This window comes from Lactuca virosa, chromosome 4 (genome assembly GCF_052849685.1).
Source record: "Lactuca virosa cultivar CGN04683 chromosome 4, Lactuca_virosa_CGN04683_v6, whole genome shotgun sequence".
Lineage (NCBI taxonomy): Eukaryota > Viridiplantae > Streptophyta > Magnoliopsida > Asterales > Asteraceae > Lactuca > Lactuca virosa.
In genome coordinates this window covers 325,820,467-325,848,252 of record NC_136429.1, presented here as the reverse complement: position 1 = coordinate 325,848,252, position 27,786 = coordinate 325,820,467, and the positions used below count along the sequence as shown (strand labels likewise).

General features: G+C 37.1%; 1 pseudogene; it reads left to right on the top strand.

The window, feature by feature from the left end:
* Positions 1-8,733: 8,733 nt before the first annotated feature.
* Positions 8,734-9,676, top strand: LOC145106106 (uncharacterized; annotated as a pseudogene).
* The last annotated feature ends 18,110 nt before the right edge of the window (positions 9,677-27,786 follow it).

The following is a 27,786-nucleotide window of genomic DNA, read 5'->3' as shown; positions in this document are numbered from 1 at the left end:
TGATCCTCAAAATAGCCGGAGCGGATGCACTCACCGCTCCTCTCTGATTCTCAAACGGTCGAACTCCTTGTCACCCTTCTTATCGCAAAAAATATAACGGGCTTGCTCCCAGTGGGCAATCACCGAAAACGTGACCAAACCTGCTACACCCGTAGCAACCCAGATCACTAAACAGAGTCCGACAACGACTCGGAGCAATCACAGTACACGCGGATTCCACTCCGCGAGGTACATCCGTCTGAAGATCTCTCAAAGATTCCTTGACATGCTGAATGGCATCTGACAACCCTTGCTAACCCATACAATAGCAGAAAACCGACCCAAGATCTAACTTATCACAATTCCCAAGCAATACAAATACCGATATCCACCAGAAATGTCCGAAGATATCATATCCGCAAGCATCTGGAGGAATCCTGACCACCTCCTCCTGGATTACCTCGACCACCCTGAGAACATGGTGAAACACCTCATTCCAATCCCAAAGACAATCCAAACCCTTGGAACGAAACTTCGTTGTGCAGTTTCTGCAAGCATTACACTGGATCCGACTCTTCTGGCCTCTCAAAAGTTGATCCAACTCTTGGGTCTCCGTCCGAGACCCTCCAATAAATTCACCTAAACTGAACCTCTCTCATTGAGGTACTCCAAATCAATCTTCCTTCCTCGGTTCTGAGATCCATATCATTCAAGGTCTCGCACCTTGACACACTCATCAGCTCAATCGCCAACAGCTAAACTACAGTAGCTGGAGCAACCTCTGCTCTAAACCTGCTATAAACTATTCCTGAGACTTGGTTTCCGATACCGAATGTGCACTAGATCGCACAATCCTTGCTGCCTGATCCAAGGCGAACTCAAATTCCTGGCAGTCCTTCCACTAACTGGCTCACCACCGGAGTTGGGACCAAACCCTGGTCCTACCCATGCCTGCTCATCCTCTTTCTGCAAAGCAGCCATTCCCACAATCAAGGCATAATCAAGAATTCTCCTTCCCGTAAGCTTCTTAGATTCTCCAAGACTCTCACCGACTCGAGTATGGATCCTGTGCTTTCAGTAGTACGGGCCCAATACTACCTTCCACACCTATCCATACTTTCCTCAGTAATCCTCCCGAATCCTCTAAGTCACTTACTCCATCGGTATACTAAATGTTTGCTAAACAGCAAGACGATCTCTACCGTAGCACCTCCTAGGCTCCCCCTAGGTTCCCAACTTCATCGAACCGCCCCACTGAGCTCACTGGAGCATATCCTAGGCTTTCCTAGGTTCCCAACCTCACCGTGCCCTCAGTTGCTGAAAGATTCCCATTAATGTCAACTAGCTACCTCATGAGTATAGCCACATGTAGCAGAGATCGGATAATCCTGCAAGTAAAAGACTCATCCCTAGAACGGTTGGACTCATACAAGAGCTACGCAATAGGGTCAAGTCCATCACTCTGAGATTATCCGGCCTGTGTCCCATGTGACTTAGCATATTCACTTAGTAGCTAACTCACATCACCAAGAGTCCCACAAAGCACAAAGCAAACAGCATTCAAACAACGGAAAACTAACCAACATACACTAGGCAAATAAGTCTATCCACACATACATCCCGCAAGCAGGTAACACCTGTCGCTAACCTCATCCTAAGCTTACCCTAGGGTAATCTCCGACCTACACTATCATAGAACATTTGGCCCATATACCATAACCCATGCTGACCACATCCACCTTCGATGTCGGCTGCCTTATGCATGCAAATTATACACAGAACAGGATCTAATAGACTGTCGAATAATAGAATTTACCCTAAGACCACAAGAAATAAGGTCAAATCAGCTATTCTAAGGTTATAATATCCTAACCGTATACAATTTTCAAAACATACACGTTGCAGTTACAAATACCAATTATCATTCTCATTCCAGCATGACATCCAATATCCTCATGGCTACAAGCACCACATATCAGGCCAACCTATTGCTAACTACTCAGCACTAGCATGCCAGTCTACCAACTCATATAACATATACATGCATCTTCTCTAGCCCTAACTAGCATGCGATTCAAAGATTCATAATCAAATCATAACAGATAACAAAGGTGGGTATTCTGGGGAAACTTACTTGAGCTCGGTTGATTGTATGCACCACACTCTTTCTTGTCTTAGAAAACCTTTTCCTTGAAACATTTTCTTTTGAAAATTTTTGAAAACTTTACAGATCCTCGGTTTGAGTTCAGACACACCTGAAAGTATCCTCGAATCCCTCAAACCAAGGCTCTAATACCAACTTGTAACGACCTAAAAAATCAAGGGTAAAAATTTCGTTTTTAATATAGCTAAAACATTGATACCATTTATTTCAAACATTCCAAATCATCGTTAAGTAAATCATTTATCAGAGTTTATCCCAAAATCAATCATTGCGGAAATCACAGGTGTGTGCACTGCGATCAATCCGAGCTCTTTATTTCCAAATCGATGATACCTGAAACCAAAACTGTAAACCGTAAGCACGAAGCTTAGTGAGTCCCCTAGAGCATACCCACACACACAATCCACATAACACAGATCATGTTAGCTATAAAAGCTATCTCTACCGCATACCACATATCAATTAGCTATAAAGGCTACCTCTACCGCATTATAGAGATCAATTAGCTATCAAGCTATCTCTACGATTAGCCACAAAGGCTATCTCTACCGTTAGCCACAAGTGCTATCTCTACCATTAGCCACAATGGCTATCTCTACCGCTAGCCACAAAGGCTATCTCTACCACGTATCACTGCATAAATATGCCACATAACTCTACACAACAAATATACCAACTATCATAAGATAGGGCAACCTTGGTGCCTTAGACCCATTGGTATGGTGAGAAGACTCACATCTCAAAGGCTGAACTGGCAAACTGAAGTCAGATATATCCCACACTGCTCCTCCCAAACTGCCTATAATCGATGAGTAAATAACTCAACATAAACCCATAAATACCCCCAGGGTCAACCCTGGTCAAAGTCAAGGTCTATAATCCATGCTGACCCTGACTCGTCGAGTGTAACCTAACACTCGTCGAGTTCCTTGTTTAATTCACCAACTCGCCGAGTCACCCCAGTGACTCGTCGAGTTCCTTGATGTTCACGGTCGTGAACTCCCAACTGGAAACCCATGACCGTGAACCCTTGCCTGTGAACCCTTGACCGTGAACCCTTGACAATGAATGAGAAAATCCTTCCCGACTCGCCGAGTTCCCCTAGTCCACCATGTTTACGGTCCTTTCCAGTGGGACTTAAGGTTCCAAACTTCAGATCTATCTTCTTCTAGGGTAGATGTCACGTAAAGTTGCAAACTTTAGGTGCATGCATGGCCTCACATGGCCATAACACCAAAACTAACCTTCAAATAAGGTTTTCATGCATGAGAGGGGATAGGCTTATAAAAAGATGCAACTTTATGCTATTTGGGACCTAAGAAGGTCTAGATCTGGAACCATATCACTGTGATAGGTCCAGATCCTAGCTTGATTCCATTTTCCCTCAATAATGACCATAATCATCCAAATGGAGATCTTAGACTTCAAGGCTTAAGATGACGAATTAATACCTCAGTAAGGTGCCCAAAACGAAGTGGATGCTTGATCTAATGCCTCTCCTTTGATCCTCCTTCTTCCAACTTGAAATCCTTCACCAAAATTCCAAGATTAACTCACTAAAGCTCTCACTTCTCTTCACAAGAGGGTTTGCGGCCGTGAACAGTCTCTAAGGTGAAAATGGGAGGCCTTAGAGACAGTTAATGATCCTTATATATGTAGCAAACCCCGAAATTAGGGTTTTCTCTTTACAGCTCCGACTCGCCGAGTCGGTCCCGATCCTTGACCGCGATTAAATGACTCCACTCGACGAGGTGGACACCCAACTCGCCGATTCCATGAATCTCAAGCCCTAGAAACTTGCATCCATTAAACCATTCCTGGAACGGGTGTTACACGCAGATACCATTTATGATGTTTTTTCTTTTTTAAAATTTAAGTTGAAAATGTCATTTAAATTAGTTGTCATTTAGCTTGTCATAGAAATGAGTTGTAAACATACAACAACACATGATGGGTAATTAGACAATAACATATCACCTAATATAAGAACAAAGGAAAACAAAAATATAATGTCTGAGTTTCAAACACTTACCATAACGAAATGGACATGAAAATAGGGTGCTAAAAAGTATATTATTTTATCATCCGTTTAGCACAATAATGGAAACAAATGTTTCTTGGGAATGGACCATGAATATCAGTTTGTGCTACTTTTCTATTGTGTTCTTGATAAGACAATGTCCAAGATCTGATCCAACAGAAAAGAAATAAAATTGGGAAAATCGGTGTAATGATAAGGAAGTAGGACAAAAAAATTTCAGTGACAATGATGAAAGTATGACAGTCCAGTGTGTCATATATCTTTGTTTTTATTTCTATTCAATAGCAATGACTTACAATAGTCAAAAACTCAGAACACATAGTACAACTTATCCTGCTAATTTAGGGATAATGACTTAAAAATGTAATATATTTTTGGATTTGTACATATTTGGTCACTGGGTTTTTTTCGTCCACATTCAGTCCATATGACCGGTTACTCCAAGTTAGCCCGAAAAAATGACTTAATAGGGTAATATATTTATATTTTTGTACACATTTAGTCCTTAATATTTTTGTACACATTTAGTCCTTAATATTTTTTTGTTTCAAAATAAGTCCTTTTTGTTTTTGAACTCATTTAGTACTTATGAATGATTTCTTTAGGTTGTTGATGTTTATGTCCATCACGATCTCGACTGCTTGGTTGCGCAAGTCTTGTGGTTTGGCTTAGGTCTTGTGTTCTGAACTTTCTAACTTTTGCATATGATATCAGATTTTAACGATCTTTATATTCATGTGTTTGTTTTTTGAGTCTACTACAACTTTCGTTAAAATTACTCTCGTTAAAATGTAATATATTTTTATTTGCGATTTTATAAAAAACATTCATACATGCATTCATAAAAAAATGTATGGATATAAAGATCGTAAGTAAAAATATATTATTTTTTAACGGGAGTAATCTAAACGAATGTTGTAGTAGACTAAAATACGAACACATGGATATAAAGATCGTTAAAATCTGAGATCTTATGAAGAAGTTATGACGTTCAGAATACATGACTTAAGCAACCAAGTAGTCGAGATCGTGACGGACATAAGCATCAAAAGCCCCAAACACCTCATTAATGATTGTCTCAGGTAAGATGTAATGAGAAAAACCCAAAAGAAATCATTTATAAGTACCGAATGAGTACGAAAAAAATGACTTATTTTACAACAAAAAAAAACTATTAAGGACTAAATTTATACAAAAATATTAAGGACTAAATGTGTACAAAGTGGGAAATATATTACCCTATTAAGTCATTTTTATCGGCTAACCTGGAGTAGCCGGTCATAAGGACTGAATATGTACGGTTTAACAAGTTGAAGGGGTAAATGTGGACGAAATAAAAACTCAGTGACCAAATCAAAAAATATATTACCCTTTTAAGTCATTATCCCGTTAATTTATGGTTTTATCATGCATCTTATTCTCTATAGAGAGATCAACTTGTGACTTACGCTATGCTTGGGGTAATATTGAAGCTTTATAGCTAATACTACATTTCTTTCAAATCTAGATAAATAAAAAGTTGTTTTTGTTCTAGTTCTGTTTATCTTGGCTTAAATTTTTTTTTATCTTATCATATCATCCTTTATATCATGTATCTTAATGGTTATGTTTATGGCGGTCATCATTTTTACTCCGCTTTGATCCTTCTTGAAATGTTCAAGATCCTTATGTCATGCCTCAGGCATGCTGTATGTTATATTATTACCAAAAGAATATTATTAAGGTAATTATAAATTACACTTTCAATGACACGTTTGAGTCATTTAATATTTAGGTAAGTTTTTAAAGTTTACCAATTGGAAAGAGCAAGTTATATTATAATTTGATTTTAGTATTTCATATCATCTTTTATTGATAATACTTGTTATAATCTGTAACATGCCTTAGTTTGATTAAAGATTGATATAGGTCACAATTAAGGTAGTCACTTATTCTTGTCATAATAAGTTTGAAAGCCTTATTTTCTGTTAAAGTGGCTGCTAACCCAATTTTCTTCAACTTTCTCATTAGTAGGAGACATAAGAGAGTATTAAGTAGGAATGAACCCAATTGATCTAGCCCATATATATAACAAAGCCCATATCAATTTGTGCCCTCTTTGTTTCTTTCGTTTCCTTTATACTTGTGCAGGCACACAAACAAACAAACCAAAATCTTGCATATGTTTTCCCTTTCTTGGTTGTAGAGGCACAGAAAAAGAACGAAACTATTTTCTTTTACTTTATTTTTTCGGTGGTTGTTGGTATAAGGATGCAGGTAAAATGGTGGTGCTCAATAGAAGTAGTGATCGATGATGGGTATACTATGGTGGCGGCAAGTATAAAGTGGTGTTCAAAGACGGTGATCGTAGATGGAGGCAAAGGTGGCGGGATAACGATGGAGATGGTGGATGCGATTAGTATAGGACAGTTCTTCTCCCCACGTTTACCATCTTCAATATCCCACAAGTGCAGAAAAATAACTCAATTTCGCCAAAAACTTCCCCACCCCCCCCCTCTTAATATTTCCAAGGTAGTTTTTTTTTTTTTTTTTTTTTTTTTTTTTTTTTTGTTCCATCTTCTTTCTCACTCGATTCATGAAGCCCTATACACCGACATGCAACATCAAACCCTATAAATTTTCGACAAAGTTGCAAGAATGGTCCCTGTGGTATGTCCAAAAATGCTACTTTGGGCCAAACAGGTTTGGACTAGCACCAATAGTCCAAAAGTTTTCATTTTGCTGCGATTTTGGTCCAAAACAGTTTAAAAAATCTAAAAATGACGGATTTGCCCTTTTCCATTTATTTTTTATTTTTTGCTTTTTCTTTTTGTTATTTAATTATTTTCTAACTAAAAAAATATAAAAAAAATAAAAGAAAATCTCTCTCTCTCTCTCTCTCTCTCTCTCTCTCCCTCTCTCTCTCTCTCTCCCCACCTTCCATCATCATTTTTGTTTCAATTCCAAAGAAACCTATATCTAAAAAGCATGTTTACGGTGTTTTAATTTTTGTCAAGAAACATAAATCCATCATCCTTCTATCCTTCTATGTCGTAGAAACAAAAATCATGAAACCCATTAAATAATAAAACCTTAACCTTGCAAACGCATTATCTTTTCAGAACCAAATCAAATTCAGAAACCCATTTGATAAGAGATTTGTTTTTGTCAAGAAAAACCTGCAAATTACATCCAAACACACAAAAAACGACTGAATCCAAAAAGAGGTTTCCAATTAAGCACTGATATCCGACTACCTCCTCTACAATCAAACTCAATCAAACCCAAAACTGATTATTCTGAAGATCTGAAATTTAGGGATGAAGAGAGAGGTATAATTATTCTGAAGACCCAAAATTGACTACCTACTCTAAAATCAAACCCAACAGAAGGGCAAAAATGTGTTTCAGACAATCGAAAAAGGATTAAGCTTCTTCAGCTCTTCATTTCTTGCAGATTACAATAGAGAACACAATATGATCTAGCTTATAGTTACGATGAACCCAAATCGACATTGCTAGGGTTTCCAGGGGGTGGTGTCGTTTTCGGAATCGATGTTGGGTTACAGTGACGCATTCTTCTCGTCGGAGAAGACGAATCAATGTGGGTCCATCCACCGACTTCGTCTTCCTCTACCAAAACAACCACCACCCTAGCTCCTATATATAAACCATTGGAGGCTACCGACCACCTTCACAGCCCCCCATAGCCTCCATCCGGTGATGTAGCACCACCAAACACACATCCCTTCACCCCCCTACTCCGAAAAATCGACCCCAGGTGTCCTCCCCTCGATTTCTAGCTGTTAGCCGCCAAGAAACCCTAACTTTCAGATCTCGATCTCCTTTTTCTCTTCGTCGGCTGTAGAGGTTCAAATGAAGGGCAGCAACGATCGAAGCGGGTGTTTGGGGTGGTGCTACCTGACCGGTGGGAGGCGGAGGGGTTGTTTAGGCCGGCGACAGCCGCCGATTTATTCTTCTTTGGCCGGTGGTAAGCAAGAAACGAGAGAGAGAGAGAGAGAGAGAGAGAGAGAGAGAGAGAGGGAAGATACAGAGAGAAAGAGAAATATTTTCTTTTATTTTTTTTATATTTTTTAGTTATAAAATAATTAGATAACAAAAAGAAAAGCAAAAAACAAGTGGAAAAGGGCAAATCCGTCATTTTTAGATTTTTTAAACTGTTTTGGACCAAAACTGCAGCAAAATGCAAACTTTGGGACTATTAGTGCTTGTCCAAACCAGTTTGGCCCAAAGTAGCATTTTTGGACATACCACAAGGACCATTCTTGCAATTTTGTCTAAATTTTCAAGAAACAATGTTACTGATTTCCCTGCCAAGGCCCCCACTCAGAGGGGTATTATGTAAGCAACCCGGAACTAAGCAACCGTCACCCAAGATCGCGCTCAAAGGCCGTCTGGATTCAATAATTTGAAATAGGTAACATTGTTTCTTGAAAATTTATAGGGTTTGATGTTGCATGTCCGTGCATAGGGCTTGGTGAATCAAGTGAGAAAGAAGACGGAACGAAAATTTCTAGGGTTTGATGTTGCATGTCCGTGCATAGCGCTTCATGGAGTTCCCTTACGAGCATATCACATCAAAAGCACACGATAGGCTCTTGCTAAGAAGACACCGCCACACCAATCCGGCTATCTGGTGCAGCGCAATTATATGTTTGATCTTCAGCCTCCTTGTCATCTTCTTCGGAATCGCCAGTTTGATCGTTTTCCTCGTCGTCAAGCCAATAACGCCTGTTCCCGACACCAACTGTGCAAACCTCGACGTCATCTACTTCGACGCACCTGGCAATTTCAATGGAGATTTCACTTTTGATGGCAAACTTCTCAAACCCCAACAGGAAACTGGAGGTGAAGTTCGAGCAGTCTGTTATGGAATTGTTATTAAAAGACAGTGTGATAGCGACTCAATCAATCCGGCCATTCAGTCAAAGGCCAAAGGAGACATGCGTGGTGGCAATTAACTTCGTATCGAGCTTGGTTACTCTGCCACCAAATTATGCAATGGAACTTCGAAAACAGGTAATGAGAAACAAAGTTATGTCTAGTGTGCAAGGGACTTTCAAAGTGCGCGCAAGTTTGGGAGCGATTCAAGCTACTTTTTTTTCATTCCGTCTTCTTTCTCACTCGATTCACAAAGCCCTATGCACGGACATGCAACATCAAACCCTAAAAATTTTCAAGAAACAATGTTACTGATTTCAAATTATTGAATCCAGATCATTATTGGAAGAGAAATATGAAGGCATGTGTAAGTTATTGCTTTTTTTTCAACAAAGCACAATTTTAGTTGTTATTATTCTTATATGGTTACCTCATTTGTTATTTAGAGGAAATGGAAAGAAATCATGTATGCACCCAATGTTGGCGAATTTTGTATCACCGCAGAGTACTTACACAAATATGAGGTTTGATTTCATTACTTTATATAATTTCTCTGTTATCTTTACGTGAAATATGCATACAAGATGCTTTTCTATGTTATGTAGGTTGTAAAAATAGAGGATACATGTCACAAATTACTCTATTTATGTGTGTGTGTTTGTGGGTGTTTCTAGGTGTATGTTTAGAGGGAATGTGTGCACTGTGAGCATGATGATCAAGATGCTGATGAATGGAGGACTAGGGAAATTAGAATGGAAATTTCAATGTGAAAGGTAGTAATTAAATTTCAAAATATATTTTTAACTTAAAGATTCACATAATTTTTCTAAAAAATAGAATAGTTTGAGGTAAAATTGCAAGTTTTTTTTCCACTTTTTATTATGGGCGTGATCGGCACCGAGCGTTTGGGAGCGTTTGAAAGCTTCTAGCTTTTAGCGTTTGACAAAACACTCTGTTTTGAACAGAAAGCCTCGTTCAACCACTACAAGAAACTCTGCCTTTAGCGGCGACACAATTACCGGCGACGAAGGCTTTTAGCGGCGACTCTACCATTTGTCGCCGCTAAAAGCCTTCGTCGCCGGTAATTGTGTCGCCCCTAAAGGCTTCTCACCCGAATCCGCGTTTTCCCCTTCCGATAGATCTCAGCCGTTCGATCGAGTATCTAATCCAACAGTTGGGGCCTCTTATCCGCACAAACCTAATACCGGCGACATTCGTGTCACCACTAAAAGTCTAAAAAGTCGCCGCTAATAGTGGTCTAAAAAAATACGTGGTACCCTTCCCTCCAGATAGTTGCCGCTGTTGATTCGTGTTGCCGGTAAAGCCTAAATTGTCGCCGCTAAAAGCGTCGCCGCTAAAGGCTATCGCAGATAAAAAAAGAAAAACGGATGTATTCTGCTCTTTTGCTTCCTGTTTTCCATCTGTTTTGCTTCCTGTGACGCTGCTGCTCTTCCAATCGGTGCCCCATTTTTCTATCGATTCCTTGATTCCAACAAAGATATCTCCCCACATTGTGAGAATAGGGATCAAGGGTGGTTAGGGCTTCAATTAAACGGGTTAAGTCGCGATTTTTAGCTCCATCTCGAGAAGAAAGGTAAGTTGAAGTTCTTATATCTCTTTGTCTTTGTATGTTAACTTCGATTTCTAGCTGCATTTGATGATTAATTGCAAATTATTTTTCAATTTCAGTGTTTTTGGTAGTGTTGTCTTTGGGTTTACGGGTGAGGGTATTTTCGGGTGAAAACCAATTTTTCCGGCGACATATTCGTTGATTTCCGCCACTACAGGTTCTATTATTTCAATTTATTGTGAAATTTGAGTTTAATTGCAAGCTAAATGTAGTTGTATCAATTATGTGAAAATTATCATATGTATGTATATTTGATATTTGTATGAATCTATGTGAATTTGGTGTATATATGCCAATGTATGTGTGTTTGATGTATATGTGGTATATAAGTATTTGGTAGAAGTATATATGATGTTATTATCTATATATATGAAATTATATGTGTTTGTTATAAATGGATGTTATTGTGTGTATGTGAATGTATGTATGTTTGTTGTAAATGTGGTATATGAATGTGAAATTTGTGTATTTGGTATAAATAGGATGTTATTATCTATATATGTGAAAGTATGTGTATTTGGTTTAAGTAGGATGTTATTATGTGTGCTAGTGAATGTATTTGTGTTTGATGTATATGTGGTATATGTATGTGAAAGTATGTGAATTTCATGCTCTTTTGTATTATGTGAAAGTATGTGATTTTGGTATAAGTAGGATGCTATAATTGAAAAAAATAAAAATAAATTATTGTTATAATTGAAAAAAAAAACACAAAAAATGTTATAAAATTGTTTAAAAACTTATATACGGATACTAGAAAGTTTCTAGTTTGTTCCCAAGCTAACCCCAAATTAACCAATAACTTCTTTAGTTAACTTATAATCTTCAAATTAACTTATAATGTTATATTTCTGTAGTTTCATATTTATATTTTCATGTCTTTTTTAGTTTTTAAATTTTTTATTTGCAACATATTTATAAAATGTTATAAATAAAAAATATATATATTTTAATCTCGATGGTAAAAAAGAACAACACAACAACATAATATAATTGTTTAAAGTACAATGTTATAATTGAAAAAAAAGTTATAAATAAAAAAAATATAAAAATGTACAATAGTAAGAAATGTTTTTTTATGGATATACCAAATTATTAATTTTTCTTTATTTAATATTTTATTCATTAAAAACTAATTGCTAAACATATTAAAAGAAACAAACAATTTTTTTTTCAATAATCATGTGTATATTTGTACATCTACTATAAATAAAACAAACGTGTGGAAAAAATTAATTCGTTGGATCTTTGACCATTTTATTTAATACTTACAACTTTTTCCTATATAAATTACAAGTAATTGTAATTAAAATTAATTAAAAAAAGGCATAAATAAAAAAATTTAATTTTAATTTTTTTAATTTTTTAATTTTTTAATTTTTTAATTTTTTATTTTTTTAATTGTAAAAAAAATGTGGATTGTAATAAAAACAATGCGAATTCTGTATACTAAACTCTAAACCCAAAATTATGTTTCAGCAACATCATGTCTATTGATAAAAGTTGGACTACTAATCCATATCGAAACCATCCCGAGTTCCAAGTAGGACTCAAGGCTTTTATCGAGAAGTCCAAGTCACACCTTGATAGTAATGGTAAAATCAGATGTGCGTGTGAAAAATGTGATAGTCGTTACTTCAAGTACCCGACTGCAATGGAACGCCATATATATATAAATGGTTTCAGTAAGTCGTACAAAATTTGGATCTATCATGGTGAATCTTTTATTCCTCCAGTCGTCTTGCCAATTAACGAAATGGCCGATTTAATCGACGATGTGATGTGGGAGTTGAGAGAAAATGATACCAACCTTGATGAAGGAACCTCGAATACAAGGGGTAGCGGTGTGGATGATGATTTTGCACAGTTGTTGGAAGAAGTGGAAACTAAATTATATCTTGGTTGCATCTTTTCTTCCCTTGAGTTTCTAGCAAAGTTAATGCGTATCAAGGTGAACAACAAATGGTCTGATAGTTCATTTGATCAACTCCTTGAGTTGTTGCAACTAGCATTTCCCAAAGGCAACAAGGTTCCCCTTTCACATTATCAAGCCAAAAAGAAACTGAAGTCTATTGGTCTGGGGTATGAGTCGATACATGTGTGCAAAAACGATTGTTGTCTCTTTTGGAAAGAACACGATTCATTGCAAGTTTGTCCCGTTTGTAAAGAGAGACGATGGATCGATAAAAAACACCAATGGTAAGAAAGTAGCTCATAAGGTGTTACAGTACTTTCCTGTGACCCCTAGACTACGACGTTTATATTGTTCGAGGCAAACTGCCAAAAATATGATTTGGCATAGTATCGGACGTTCAGAAGATGGTGTGATGCGACATCCTGTTGATGGGGAACATTGGCAAGATTTTGATAAAAAAATACCCCGACTTCTCGAGTGAACCCCGTAACCTACGCCTAGGTCTTTCAGCTGACGGTTTCAATCCATTTGGAAACATGTGTAATCCACATAGCACATGGCCGGTCATACTCACCACATACAATCTGCCATCATGGATTTGTATGAAAGAGTAATCATTCATGTTGACTTTGTTGATTCCCGGCCCGAAAGCTCCTGGTAAGGATATGGATGTTTTCCTTAGGCCGTTGGTGGAAAAGCTTAAGCATTTGTGGAACTCAAGCGTACGTATTAAAGATGCGGCGACAAACACATTCTTCACGATGAGAGCTATGTTGTTGTGGACAATAAACGACTGGCCAGCTCGTAGTAGTCTATCAGGTAGGAGTGGGCAAGGGTATAGAGCATGTGCTACTTGCAATGAAGACACTCCTTCGTACCGTGCAACAAACAAAGTCGTATATATCGGTCATCGTTGTTTCCTAGATGCTAATGATCCATTAAGAAAGAGGTTGGACTTTAACGGGATGGAAGAGACAAGACCCGCTCCGAGGCACTTTAGTAATGACGACATACAAGAGCAACTAAGTCGTCTACTAACTCGTAAACCGGGTAAACATCCTGAGCATGGAGGTGGGGAGGCAAAGCAACAAGATTACGAGTTGAACTGGTCGAAAACGAAGCATTTTATTCGAACTCGAGTATTGGTCTTCTCTACAGTTGAAACACAACATAGATCTCATGCATGTCCAGAAAAATGTGGACGAGAGTTTGTTAGGTACTCTTCTAATGAACGATAAAAGTAAAGACACATCAAATGCACAAGAGGACTTGAGAATTCTAAAGATTCGGAGAAATGAATGGTTGCAAAAAAATGGTGACAAGTTTCATAGACCCCATGCAAGATACTCTTTCACGAAATCTAGTCGACAACTCTTTTGTCGATTTATAAAAGATGTTAAACTGTCGGATGGGTTTGGTTCTAACATTAGTAAGAAAGTGAACGATACCAATACTAACATTATTGGGTTGAAAGCGCATGACCACCACATTCGTATGCAACGTTTGATACCGATTGGAGTAAGAGGGTTGTTAGACAAAGACACTTATACACCTATTGTAGACCTTTGTATGTTTTTCAAGCAACTTTGTTCCAGAACATTGAAGGTGGAGGATATGAGGAAAGCAAAAGTAGTCATTATTGCAATCATGTGCAAGTTAGAATTGATTTATCCTCCAGTGTTTTTTTGACATTATGGTTCATTTACTTTTGCATTTACCTGATGAAGCGATTGCCGGAGGCCCGATATGTATGAGATGGATGTATCCCTTCGAAAGGTATATGAAAAAACTAAAAAACTATGTCAGAAACAAGGCGAGGCCGGAAGGTTCTATAGCTGAGGGTTATGTTGCTGAAGAAGCTTTATCATTTTGTTCGATGTACCTTCGAGATGTAAAGAATCAATTGAATCGTCCGGAAAGAAATGAAGATGTTTTATTGAAAAAACAAAGTTTTGGATGTTTGAGTCTAAATGTCGACCGACCAGCACAACTCAAATCAAAACTCTTAATTTAACGGAAATGCGTAACATGGAATGGTTTGTATTGAATAGCTGTGAAGAAGTCACACAGTATATCAAGTAACTAATCTTATCTCTAACTTTCATCCTTAATTTTTTTTTATCTTTTTAAATTTATATCTTTTGGTCATCAACATAGGAAATTCAAATCTGAACATCCCTAAAGTGATGAAAAGAGAGAATTTCGTAATTGGTTTCGTGAAAAGGTCATATAAATTAATCAACAAATTTGTTTCATTGATCTAACGAATACATAATACATATTACTTTATAATTGCTAGGTTCATCAAATGAAAATAGAAAACTCTCCAGAATTCCACAAAGAGTTGTCGGCTCTTGCAATGGGTCCGCAAATGAATGCTTATTTTTACACCGCATGTATAGTCAACGTTGTTAGGTTTATGGTACTTAGTCGTGACGCACAACACACAACACAAAACTCTGGGGTTTTAGCGGTGGGTGAGAAATGCGAGAAATATTATGGCCACTTAGAAGAGATTATAGAGTTGAGGTATACACATGATTATTCAACTGTACTATTTCGTTGCAAGTGGTTTGATACTCGAACATGAGTTATTTTAGTGATAATTTCACCAGTATCGATACACGACGCGAAGCATACAAAGATGATCAACTCATATATGCTTCACAAGCCAAACAAATGTTCTACATCAGAGAGACAAACAATAACCATCGGTGTGTTGCCGAACATGTTAATCATCGAAGTATTTGGGATCTACCATCGAACGATGATCGTGTCCAAAATGTTGACAATGGCTCACACGAAAATGTAGACAATGTCGATGTACTTCAAAATACCTCTTAATTCGATGCTCCACTTTTTATCGATTTCAGCATGTACTTTCAAAACATTCCTAGAGTCATTGTTGATGTAGAAAGTGCAACTGAAGTTCCTACGCCAACTGGTAGAGTCAATGATGTTTCTGATTGCAAGACTGATTACGATGAGACCGATTCTGATTATGATACCGAAGAAGACACTGAAGGATATGAGGAAGATTCTGATTAGAATAGATCTTATGTAATACGTGTTTGTAATATGAACTTTATTTGGATTTCTAGTTTAAATAGAAATGTTTATTCCTATGTAAACGTTTATTTCTATGTAATGTGTATTTGTAATAAATATTGTATTTGTATATCTTATAATTTTTCAGGAAATGATGTCAATATGGCTTTTGTTTGTGTATACCATGGCTGCTGTTATGGGTCGTGGACACGGGGGTGATGGAGCTGAGGACCCACCTCTCCCAGGTGGTAGAGGTGCTGGTCATCACGAGCAGGACCGTAAGTCTTATTATAAATTTTTATTTACTATTTTTATTCAGTTATTATAAATTAAATACCGTTTCTAATAATTTTTAATTACATTTGTAGTTGAGCAACGTACACGAAGGAAAGTTCGAGGCAAAGCCAAAAATATAAAGCTTGAAATAGCGATCTTACGGAATCAGGCAAAACCGATTAGCATGGAATATGATAGGTATATAACATTTGATCCCGTAGGAGAGCCAAAAGACATTTTTCATGAGAAGTTGGAAAAACAATGTGGCAAATGGTCCCTTTTGATAAATGGAATTGGAAAAAAGTTTCCCCTGCAATAAAGGACACCGTATTACAACATTTAGGGGTAATTATTTATTTAAAAATATTTTATATGGTTAACTATAACTTGTTTTTACTCGGTTAACTTTTTTTTTTGTAGACAAAGTTTGATTTGGTTCAGATGTGCCAGGATGTACAAGCTAATATGTTGACAGAGAGTTTTCAAGCAGCTTTGTTAAAAGGTTATCGAGAACGTAAAGCTGACGCAAAAGAATATTTTATGTTAGTCGGAGGGTATGAAGTGTAACATCCCGAAATTCAGGTAAAGCTATTTAACCCTTCCATTTTGTCAAGTTGTCAAGATTGGTACCTTGAGAGAGTTCTTGTAGCAAATGAGTACGCTGGGCGTACTGTGGAGTATGCTGCGCGTACTCATGCGCTGAATTTGGACGCGGACTCGCCTGGGTACGCTGGGCATACCCAGGGTTACGCTGGGCGTACCCAGGGTTACGCTGGGTGTAACGGGTCCAGATGCAAACTCTAAATGTTTGGCTTGTGCACTATTTAAAGGATGCTAAGGCTCATTTCTCAGCCTCCATATCAGAGAGTGAAACCCTAAGAGAGAGCCTTCCATCGTCCTTAGCTTGAGTGTGTGTATTTTGGAGCTAAAAGTGTCTTGGTGTGTTAGTGAAGAAGAAGGAGAAGAGCTTGTGGAGGCTAGGGCTTGAAGTGCAAGTTTGGATCTGAGATCTTCAGAGAAAGGAGCTTCATCTAGAGGTATAAAGTTCAAAACTTTCCTCTTTATTTGGTTTAATGTTGCATGGACCATTTCTAGGGTTAAAAGTCCCAAAGGTGGAGACTTTATGAGTGTAATGTACTCCATGGACCTAGATCTGTCCCATTTCAGTGATATTTGTGTTATAGATCCATAAAAATTCCATCTTGGTCGTTGTTATGAGGTCATGCTTGAATTATGAGCTTTCTAGAGTTGGGAAATGGAATGTTATGGGTGTTAGTGACTTGTCCAGCCTTGCACAGGCTTAAAGTCACCAACTTTATGGATTAAGAGGTTTAGAAATGGTCAGATCTAGAAGTTAGACGTGGGACTTAACTGTTTAAGACCTCAAGAGCTTAGAGTCTGAAACTGGGAGTTACGCGGGGCGTAATCCCAGTACGCGCGGCGTAAGGGGTCGCGCACCCCGTTTCTGTGAGGTCGCCGGGTACGCCCAGTGTACAGGTTCGGTATGCGCAGCGTAACCCGGAGAGTTGACTTTTGTTGACTTTTAGGGTTTGGTCAACATTTGGGTCTTTGAGCCATGAGAGGGGTAAAATGGTCTTTTACCCTTCTGAGAGTGCTAAGAGAGGGAACAGTCTAGCCTTGAGAGTTGTATTGATTAGAGTGCTTATTCCATGTGATTAGGCGGAGGCTAGAGCAGATTTTACCGAGTTCGAGATTACCGAGTTACCCGAGGTGAGTCTTCTCACTATACTGTACCTGGAAGGGTACTTATGTGTGACCGGAAGGTCTTGTATGCTATGAGATGTATGTGCTATATGCGGTTATGTGATATGTATGTGCTATGAATGTTATGTATGGTATGGACCGGAAGGTCAAGATGATATGGACCGGAAGGTCGATACGGGTAGGACCGGAAGGTCTACCGGCATTTGGGACTGAAGTCCCTGAGACACATGGATCGGAAGATCCTACAGGGTTATGGCCTGGAAAGGCGTATGTGTGGTATGTGGTATTTTGGGGAACTCACTAAGCATTTATGCTTACAGTTGTTATGATATGTGTTTCAGGTACTAGCGAGGATCGCGGGAAGGCGCCGACATGATTCGTACACACTTATGGAGTTTATGTTATTGAGATTCTGGGACATGTTTTGTTATGACACAGTGAATACATTATGTTTTATGATTATCGTGTGATTGAAAGTATGATTTAAAAATGAAAAATTGTTTTGAAAAATTACGTCGTTACATGAAGATATCCTGAGAGCATTAGCCAACCCTCCAGAGGGTATGGAAGTTGATAACTGGAAGAAAGCAGTTGAGTATTTCCAAACGGACGAACACAAAATTGCTTAGACAGGAACAAAAAAGTCCGTGAAATGCAAACAAATGTAAATCATGGGGGGTCGAGCTCGTATAGCAGTACTTGATATAATAAGGTAACATACGATACATGTAATTATTTATTTAAAATATAATCTAATTTTTAAAGTTAAACAGAACCTTAAGAGAGTGGAAACGTTTCGAAAAGTTCATACCGATAAGGATGGTGTATTTGTTACTGCTGAGGTAGAACAACAATATGTAAGTATTTAATTATAATTTTATCATATAATTAAACGTTCATTTATACTTAATTGTTACTTACTTTTGGGAGTTACAGAATCGGTTAGTTGAAGAGCTCTTAGAACAAACCCTAGGTGAAAGTGAGTTAACACCCGCTCAAGAAAGAGCTGCTTTTGAGAACGTATTAAGAGAGCGACGTGGCCATATCAGAGGTATCGGCCGTAAACCTTCTGCTCTCCCGCCGATTTCACAGCCATCGCAACCATCACCACAACCATCACATGTAAAACAATCTACTGTGGTTTTTTGTGGTGATTATTTGCAAAAAGCTTTGGTAATTAGGATTTTGTCTCAAATGCAAGAAATAGCGATGTACTTTGGTTTTTTGTCTTAGTTTAAAAATAGCAATCTACTTTTGCATCATAAAATGCATGTTAATTTGGTAATTTTGGTTTTGTGGGGATTATTTGCTAAAAGCATTGATAAATGAGTTTTTGTCCTAAGTGCAAGAAATAGCAATGTACTTTGGTTTTTTGTCTTAGTTTAAAAATAGCAGTCTACTTTGGCATCATAAAATGCATGTTGATTTGGTAATTTTGGTTTTGTGGTGATTATTTGCTAAAAACTTTGGTAATTAGGTTTTTGTCCCAAGTGCAAAAAATAACAACGTACTTTGGTTTTTTGTCTTAGTTTAAAAATAACAATCTACTTTAGCATCATAAAATGCATGTTGATTTGGTAATTTTGGTTTTGTGGTGATTATTTGCTAAAAACATTAGTAATTAGGTTTTTGTCCCAAGTGCAAAAAATAACAACGTACTTTGGTTTTTTTTGTCTTAGTTTAAAAATAACAATCTACTTTAGCATCATAAAATGCATGTTGATTTGGTAATTTTGGTTTTGTGGTGATTATTTGCTAAAAGCATTGGTAATTGGGTTTTTGTCCTAAGTGCAAGAAATAGCAATGTACTTTGGTTTTCTGTCTTAGTTTAAAAATAGCAATCTACTTTAGCATCATAAAATGCATGTTGATTTGGTAATTTTGGTTTGTGGTGACTATTTGCTAAAATTTTTGGTAATTGGGTTTTTGTCCCATGTATAAGAAATAACAATGTATTTTGGCTTTTTGTCTTAATTTAAAAATAGCAATGTACTTTGATAGTTTTTGTTTATGTTTGATAATTTAACTTATAAGTTTATATATGTTGTTATTAATTATGTAGTTGGAAAATCTTCGTGCAATGCTCAACGACCCCGCATGTAGGGATGAGCTTTATTCGTTTTTTCAATCCCAAAATAATCGAGGAAACGATGGGAACGAAGATGATGGTGTGACAACCCATTACTTTCCGAGTCAACAAAAGTCAAAGTCCGATAGATAAAATTTCGAGTTTTAACTATTTCGTAAGTCCGCGAGGGTTAGAAAATAATTTAAATTATATAAATAATGTTTATATAAGTTTTCGGGATAAAAAACAATCGAAAAACCAAGATTTTCCCTCGAAAACCGCAAAACCTCGTAACAGCAAACGGTTTGCGGCCGGAAACCCATTTTCGACCGAAAACCATCGGACAACAAAACATTTTCGGCCGAAAACCCTCTTTCCGGACGAAAACCCAACCGCATATATTTGTTTCACCCGAAAACTTAGTCATTTTCTCACTTTTTTCACTAAAAAACGCTCTCAAATCTTTCTCAAGTATCATCTAAGAACACTCATATCTTCAAGAACAATCCTTTGAATCTTCATATTTTTCACCAAGAACACCAATAACACCAAGAACACCAAGAACAAGCTTCAAATCTTCAAGTGACCGAAAACAGCTCAGGACCGCAAACTGTTTTCGGCCGAGAACCGTTTTCGGCCGAAAACCCCTGAGAACCGAAAACCCTCCTCAACACTTCATTCCGTATTCGGTATTACTTACAAGAATTTCCTCATATAAATCAAGTGTTGTCTAACACTTTATTTAATGGTTTCGCTAATTTAAATGCAATTATGTGTTTAAATATTATTAGGATACCATTAATTCCGCGTACTTCAACCCGAGGATCATCTCTACAATGCCATCACCCATACATAAGCACATACTAGAGGTAAGTTCGTACCCCCATATTTTCCAAGCTTTTTCAATGTTTTTAGGGGGGGGGGGGGGAATACAAGCAACACACAAGTAATCTTGTGTTTAAAAATATAATTTTGCTTATTATATTTTCTTACCGTTAACATGCATTTGAACGTGAAACTTATTGAATACGGCAAAAATTGAGACTACTAGACTTACAAACAATTTACAAAACATGTTATGACACAACTATTTTACAAGCACATATTTTAACACGGAAATAAACTTATAAACTATATTAATTATAGTTTATGGAACGAACAAAATACTTTTACAAGGTTACACGTTGTTTACAAAAAAGGTTTTCATTGTATTATTCGTGAATTCGTTGAGGGATCAAATGTAACAACCCATTATTTTCTAGCATTTGAAGTTAACAAAAGTCAACCAAAGGTCATTCATGTCCAATAAAAGTCAACTTAAAAATAGCGTAAAAAAATTGTTTAATATTCTTGTTTGGGATAAATAAAGTAGTAAATATTGTAACAAGATTTCCAAAAATATAAAGAACACTAAAATCCGAGTTATAACGAAGAAGTTATGACCAATCAAAGATCTGCGTCAAAACCGACAAATCACTGTTTATCGTAAAACATGAATTTTCAAGAAAATGCTTTTTAGCCTTAACAATCAAAATGAAAGTCGTAGATTACGTTAAACCGAGAGTTTACATAAAAAGAACGTCCAAATCTGACTTCATATGAGGAAGTTATGGTTTTTCTAAGATTCGGCACAGCAGTATACAACCCGAAACTCGAATTAAAGATCGAGCGATTTTTATCCGACACAACCTAAACGAGAATCAAAGATCTCGTTATTTGTAGTTCAACGGTAAAAGGACAGACGAAAACAAACGTCGGATGAAGAAGTTATGAATTTGTAACGGACTTTTCCTGTCCCAACCTGTTAAAAATATAACATTAAAAATAAAGTCAAAATTAGCCGACATAGTCTAAACGAAAGTTGTAGAACATAATCTCACCTACGCGTGGATATAAAGAACGTTAAAAACGGAGATCGTATGCAGAAGATACGAAATTTTGAAGTTTTAATAAAAGAGTACGCCCCGCGTACCAGAATGAGTACGCCCATCGTACTCGGACTAGGTTCATAGCCTTGACTCCAGCGGCGCTCGAAAATCAATTAACGGACACGTATCACGTACGCGCGGCGTACAGGCTAGTACGCCCAACGTACGCGGAGTAGCTTCAACGCGTATCAGTAGGGTTGACACGTACGCTACGCCCAGCGTACGGCAAGAACTCAGCCTACTATAAATAGTAACCGAGACCTCCGGGTTTGGTTGCCATTTTCTAACCTCTCTCCTACTTTTTCTCATCTTTAAGCCCCTCTACACTATCCCGACGCCCCGGTTACATATCGAACATCTGAAGGAAGCTCTGAGCCCCGAAGTCCTCGAGAAAATAATATTTTCCTATCGAAACTTTGCCCGCATAGAACCCGGTTTTTCATCAGAAACTTGCGGTTTCTTCGAGAAAAATCATTTATAGAAACGAAACGCTGCCCAAATCACCATTTATCAGGTGAGTTCATACCCCCGTATTTTCATAATTATTACTGTTTTAAAGGGGGGGGGGAATACAAGTCTAACACAAAGATTTTGTGTTACAAATTAATGGATTTAAAGTAGTTCAAAATATTAAACTTCTTTTAAATGGTTTATAAACTTATATTTTTCCCCAGAAATCATATATATATATATATATATATATATATATATATATATATATATATATATATATATATATATATATATATATATAAATAAAGTTTAAAAGGCTTAGAACTGAAAGCTCACTTTGGTTCTTTTTCCTTGTTTGGATGTGGGATTATAAGTAACGGTTATTTGTCCAAATGTCATTTAAATTTTACTTATATATATTTGTATATGTATATAAATATAAAAGTTATTTCATTCAGTTTCATTACCCTTTGTATAAATTATAATAGGTATAATTCATGATTCAAGAACACTAATACACGAGTCAAGTATACACTAGTACATTGTTTTACAATAACAAGGATTGGATTCAAAACCACACAAATGTGAACAATTTACAAATACATTTCAAGAATACTAAACATGAAACTTACTAGCAATCATTTATTTCAGAATGATTGAGTTTTCATTGTTATTATACACGTAACGTCTATATGCTTTTCTAGGAGTCAATATGTTCAGGTTGTTTATTCATTTAAACAACATATTTAATGTCCTGATATTATAACCAGAATCCCCATCATAGGGATCGAAACAAATGTGTATAGATCTATGTGGGATTGACAATCCCACACTCTGACTGTTAGCTACAGTTAGGCTGACATGCTTATGAGTGACAATTGTTATCAACAATTCCGACGCCTCCAAAGTGTCGTATCAGGCCATTTAGTCATAGTATGGTTATAATAAACTCATGAAAAAGATATTAACAATACGATTAGTGTATAATCAATTAAACTTGAGTACATTTCAAAGTACTAATTTTACAAAGATACAATTTATAGTATTACATTACAGTTTACAATAACAGCTGGTGGAGCCAGGCACGATCGCTTTTACATGTTTACAAAGGAATTCAAATACAGAACGGTTTTAGTAGATTAAAACTACTTTCCATATACAGAAGAAAATATAGGATTTTCTGGAACAGTTTTACATATTCAAAGAACAGAAAACAATCATTCAAACATAAATACTTATGCACTCACTCAACTTTATGTTGATACTCTCTTTTCAAATTACTTGTATTCTCAGGGAATCAATAGACAGGTACTCCCGAGCTTTTGAGAAGACGAATCTATTTTGAGTCATGTCTTCTATCTTTTGTATCAACTATTTTGGTGTCAATGTACAATGATTGAACACATGTATAAACTTTTACATATTAATGAAATGATTGTTTGTACTTCGATTACTATAATGCATGTGTTGTGATACTACAAATGAAGTCATCCACCCCGGACGTTTCCGCCGTCTGGTTTGGGGGTGTGACAGATTGGTATCAGAGCATTGTTTATAGTGAACTCAGTATATCAATCCATAAAAGATATACAAACTATAAATACATTGGGGCTAATAGCTCTGACTACAAGTATACTTTTAAAATTTAAGTATTTTTACAAAAAAAGTATACTACCACTTATACACACAAGAACATTATCACAATCATAACAACTTAGAAGTATTGGGGTGTTGGACATTACAGTCAAACCTGAGCAGTTATGTAATCATATCTGGGATTAACATAGCCTGATCAACTATATTGGTTTGAGATACGACCAACATGTGCTTGGGAGTGATAGTAGTGTTGCAGCAAGTCTAAAACTTACCAACAACTTATGCAGAAGAACTCTAGAACAGAACATAAAATTTAAAATACTATAGAAGTATTTTAGGCACTATATACTAAGAACAAACTACCTTAAAAGAGAGGACCTTTGCTGATAGTTCTATAAGTACTAAGTGCATGCATTATGGTTATATATGATGAAAGTTGTATAGACTCAGAATGAGTGATCTAAGCTTTATTTCCTTTTCCTTGTTTGGATGCGGACTTAGAGTAGGATCATTTTTTCGAAGGTCTATTCGACCCAAGTTATATATAAGTAGTATACACTATGTGTTTATAGAAGGACTCAGTAGGAGTTATACCATGCAAAATTCATTATCTGTTAACTATAAATTTCCCTCGTAGAAACTTTTATTTGCTTATTATCGTTACTAATTATATTAGATAATTCTTATATCCCTATTCTCGCTTAGATAACAATGACTGGATTCCATCTCCCCGGAGATCCGTACTTTCCCAATCAGGGAAATGGAGGATGAATCAATGCAGAGCCAGAAGAGAATACTGAAATTCCCTTAGACGGTGATTTTGCAGAAGATTTTCCTGAAGATGCTGATTCAGGATCAGAAACCTACAATCCACCGCAAGTTGCTCAGAATCACAATCCTCATCTGAACTTCCAAGGCCCGTCGCCTCTGTGGGCCGTAAACCTAGATAGGTGGAGTAACGAGCAGGGTCAGAACCATCCTTATCAGGGAGACCGAAGCTTCTACAATCTGGACGCAAGAGACTTAGCAGACAGAGCCTTCCCAGTGTTAGTTCATCGTGTAGCGCGTAACGAGGAACAAGGTAGAGCTGTTATCGACCAAGTGATGCTGCTTCTGGAGTCAATACCGTTCGCATTCACAACTTAGAAGATAATCACAATGCAACTAGGGATCGTATTAATTTCTTTCAGAGAGAAATGGCAGCATCGCAAGCCGAAGTGTAACGAATACGAGAACATCATGCTGTACAAGATAGACGTATATTCGAAATAGAACGTCAGTTAGCCAAATCCAGGGTAGGATCTAGTAGGAAGTAGATCATACTCTACTCGTCCTCTGTTTACTCTTTTGGGTTATGGTCTAAGTCTTCGGATATGTCCTAGAGTTATTTTTCATGTTTTCCAATTCGACCGCGAAAATTTCATTTTCGGTAGATCGGTTTAATGTCGATGTTTTCCCAGTATTGTTGTATATTGTAGACCTGTTTAAGGTCAAGTTTTCCAAACTATATGTACTTAGTATACCACTACAATCGACACACATTCTCATACTCTTTGAGAAATAACCACTCAATTTCATATTATCCAGTTACAAGTTGTACTTGTAGTAGACTTCTATTTCCAATTCCCTACAAAATTCATATTGAACTAAGTGTTTTAGTTCAGAGATATCAAATTCATATTCATTATTGATATCTTAAATCATTTTTTCTTTTATTTCTTAAAGTGAAAGATGCCTCCGCATAAAACCCGAACCAACTTAAGATGTTAACATCAATATTTTGTCTTGATAACTTAAATGCTTTTACAGTACTATAGAAACGTAGCAGAGACGTTGGTCGAAACATTGAGAAATTTACAGAGAAAAGAGAAAGTTATATGTTTATATAATTAGATAGTCTACAATTATCAACAACACTAGTATTTACGAACTCGTTTCCCTTCATGTATCAGAATCATGTCTTCACATGGAAATGATCGATCAACCGACGAAACCCCGATTCTACACATAGACTCCGCTACATTCCAAGCCGCTGTAACGGCTGCTATGACAGCTGTCATGGCATGATTCAACATCAACAACATAATCGAAAATGGAAACAAAATCGACACTTTAAACTGTAATAACGATCAAGGAAACCAACAACTGCCAGTCTTCAAGGGCACCCAAGACGACAAGTCAGTGAGCAAGAAACGAAAGTTAGGGAACAAAAGGAAGGGTCAGTCTTCACAAGGACATTCCAAAAAGCGACAAGAAGCGACATTTCATGCTGTAACTACTACTCCAGTAAAACGATATGATGGAAACCTCCCAAAATGAAACGAGTGTAATTTGCACCACAATGGAAATTGCCATGAAATGTAGTGCTGTAACTGCAACAGAAAAGATCACACTGTCCGATTTTGTAAATCCCCACCTCAGCCAATCACCCAAGTTCCCGGTGCTGAAACAACCCAGGCATGTTATAAGTGCGGCGAATTTGGACATTTCAAAAGAGACTGTCCAAAGACAAGGAATGACGAAGGAACTTACTTTTGTAGAACTCCAGCCCAACACATCACTTCAACCACCGATGCTAGTACGAGTGAAATATGTCATGCATGTGGTGAAATAGGGCATCTCAAGAGAAATTGTCCAACAGAGAAGAATTACGGGGGAGCAGGAGGACTTTGAGCCTAGAGGATGGGAAACATCAAAGAACCCTGCTATATTTTGGTACGATTCCAAACCCCAATAAATAATTATAATTATGATTACTCTTTCGTTCGAACCAAATCACAGCACTCGTATAAAACTCGGAACCCTAACAGGTAAGCTATGATGGCTTAGTGTATACATTAGGTTCATTTATAATTAAGAATTGTAGATTTAGAGTGAGTGATCCCGCCTCATTTCCTGTTCCTTTTTTGGTTGTGGATTTAGGGCAGGGTTGTTCAGCCAAATGTCTTACCAATCTTAATTATACATGACTCGTGTACACCAAGCGATTGTAGAGATAACTAGTAGGAATCATTCCGTGAAAGTTCATTTTTTCAAATTATCAGAACCCTCGTATTGTTAATACCCTCCATTTTGAATCAAAAAGGGGTTCGTAGCGATAATAACAGAATAAAACCAGAAGCGCTGAAAACTTGTGTACATAGAATATTTCATCATCCTAGTAATCATTTCTTCCAGATCAACTTAATATTTATTTCATCGATAAGTTTTGACATCCTCATCCGACATGGTTTGGCTTGGTCCTTACCATGCAAAATTCTTATGCTGTGTAAAAGAACTTTTTCCTTAATCAGCCGTCAGATGAAATTCTTCCATTCGATAAATGCGAACCTTTATATCATATTTCACTTCACAACTTCAGAAGTACCCATGCGAGGGGTACCACACCCTTCTAGCCTACTCAGTAGATAGGAAACTTGAAACGAAATGCTCCAAAGAAGTCTTAGAAGTCAGTAACCACCGAAGTATCCTCAATAGATCTCATAGGAAGATCATTTGTACCGTCGGTCAAGTACAACAATAGATACTAAGAAACTCATGAGGTTAATCTATCGCTGATAAGTGTATACGCAAGAGTAGTATATAATTTAGACTCAACAAGATTTAGGATGTGTGATTCCGCCCTATCTCATGTTCCTTGTCTGGTTGTGGACTTGGGGCAGAGCCACCCATCCGAACGTCTTGTCAATCTAAATTATATACGACTCATATACACGAGTTGATGGTGGATGAGCCTAGTATGAGTCTTATCATGAACTTCAGAGCAAAAGCCTTCATCATATATTCTACTAGGAAGAATTCAATGTGAGACCACGTCAGTGGGTCGAGCTACTAAATGACTACGAATTCGAAATTCGTTATCATCCCGATAAAGCCAATATAGTAGCTGACACCCTTAGTCGGAAAGAGTACTTAGGTCATAGAGTCAATCATTGACTATGATAATCCATTCACATCTGTCCACACAAACTAAGGAGGCTCAACAGGAAGCCTTGAAAACTGAAAATGTGGCAGGTGAAACCTTGAGAAGGATGGATAAGAACTTAGACAAATAAGTCAAAACCGTACGCTTCGTGCCATTAA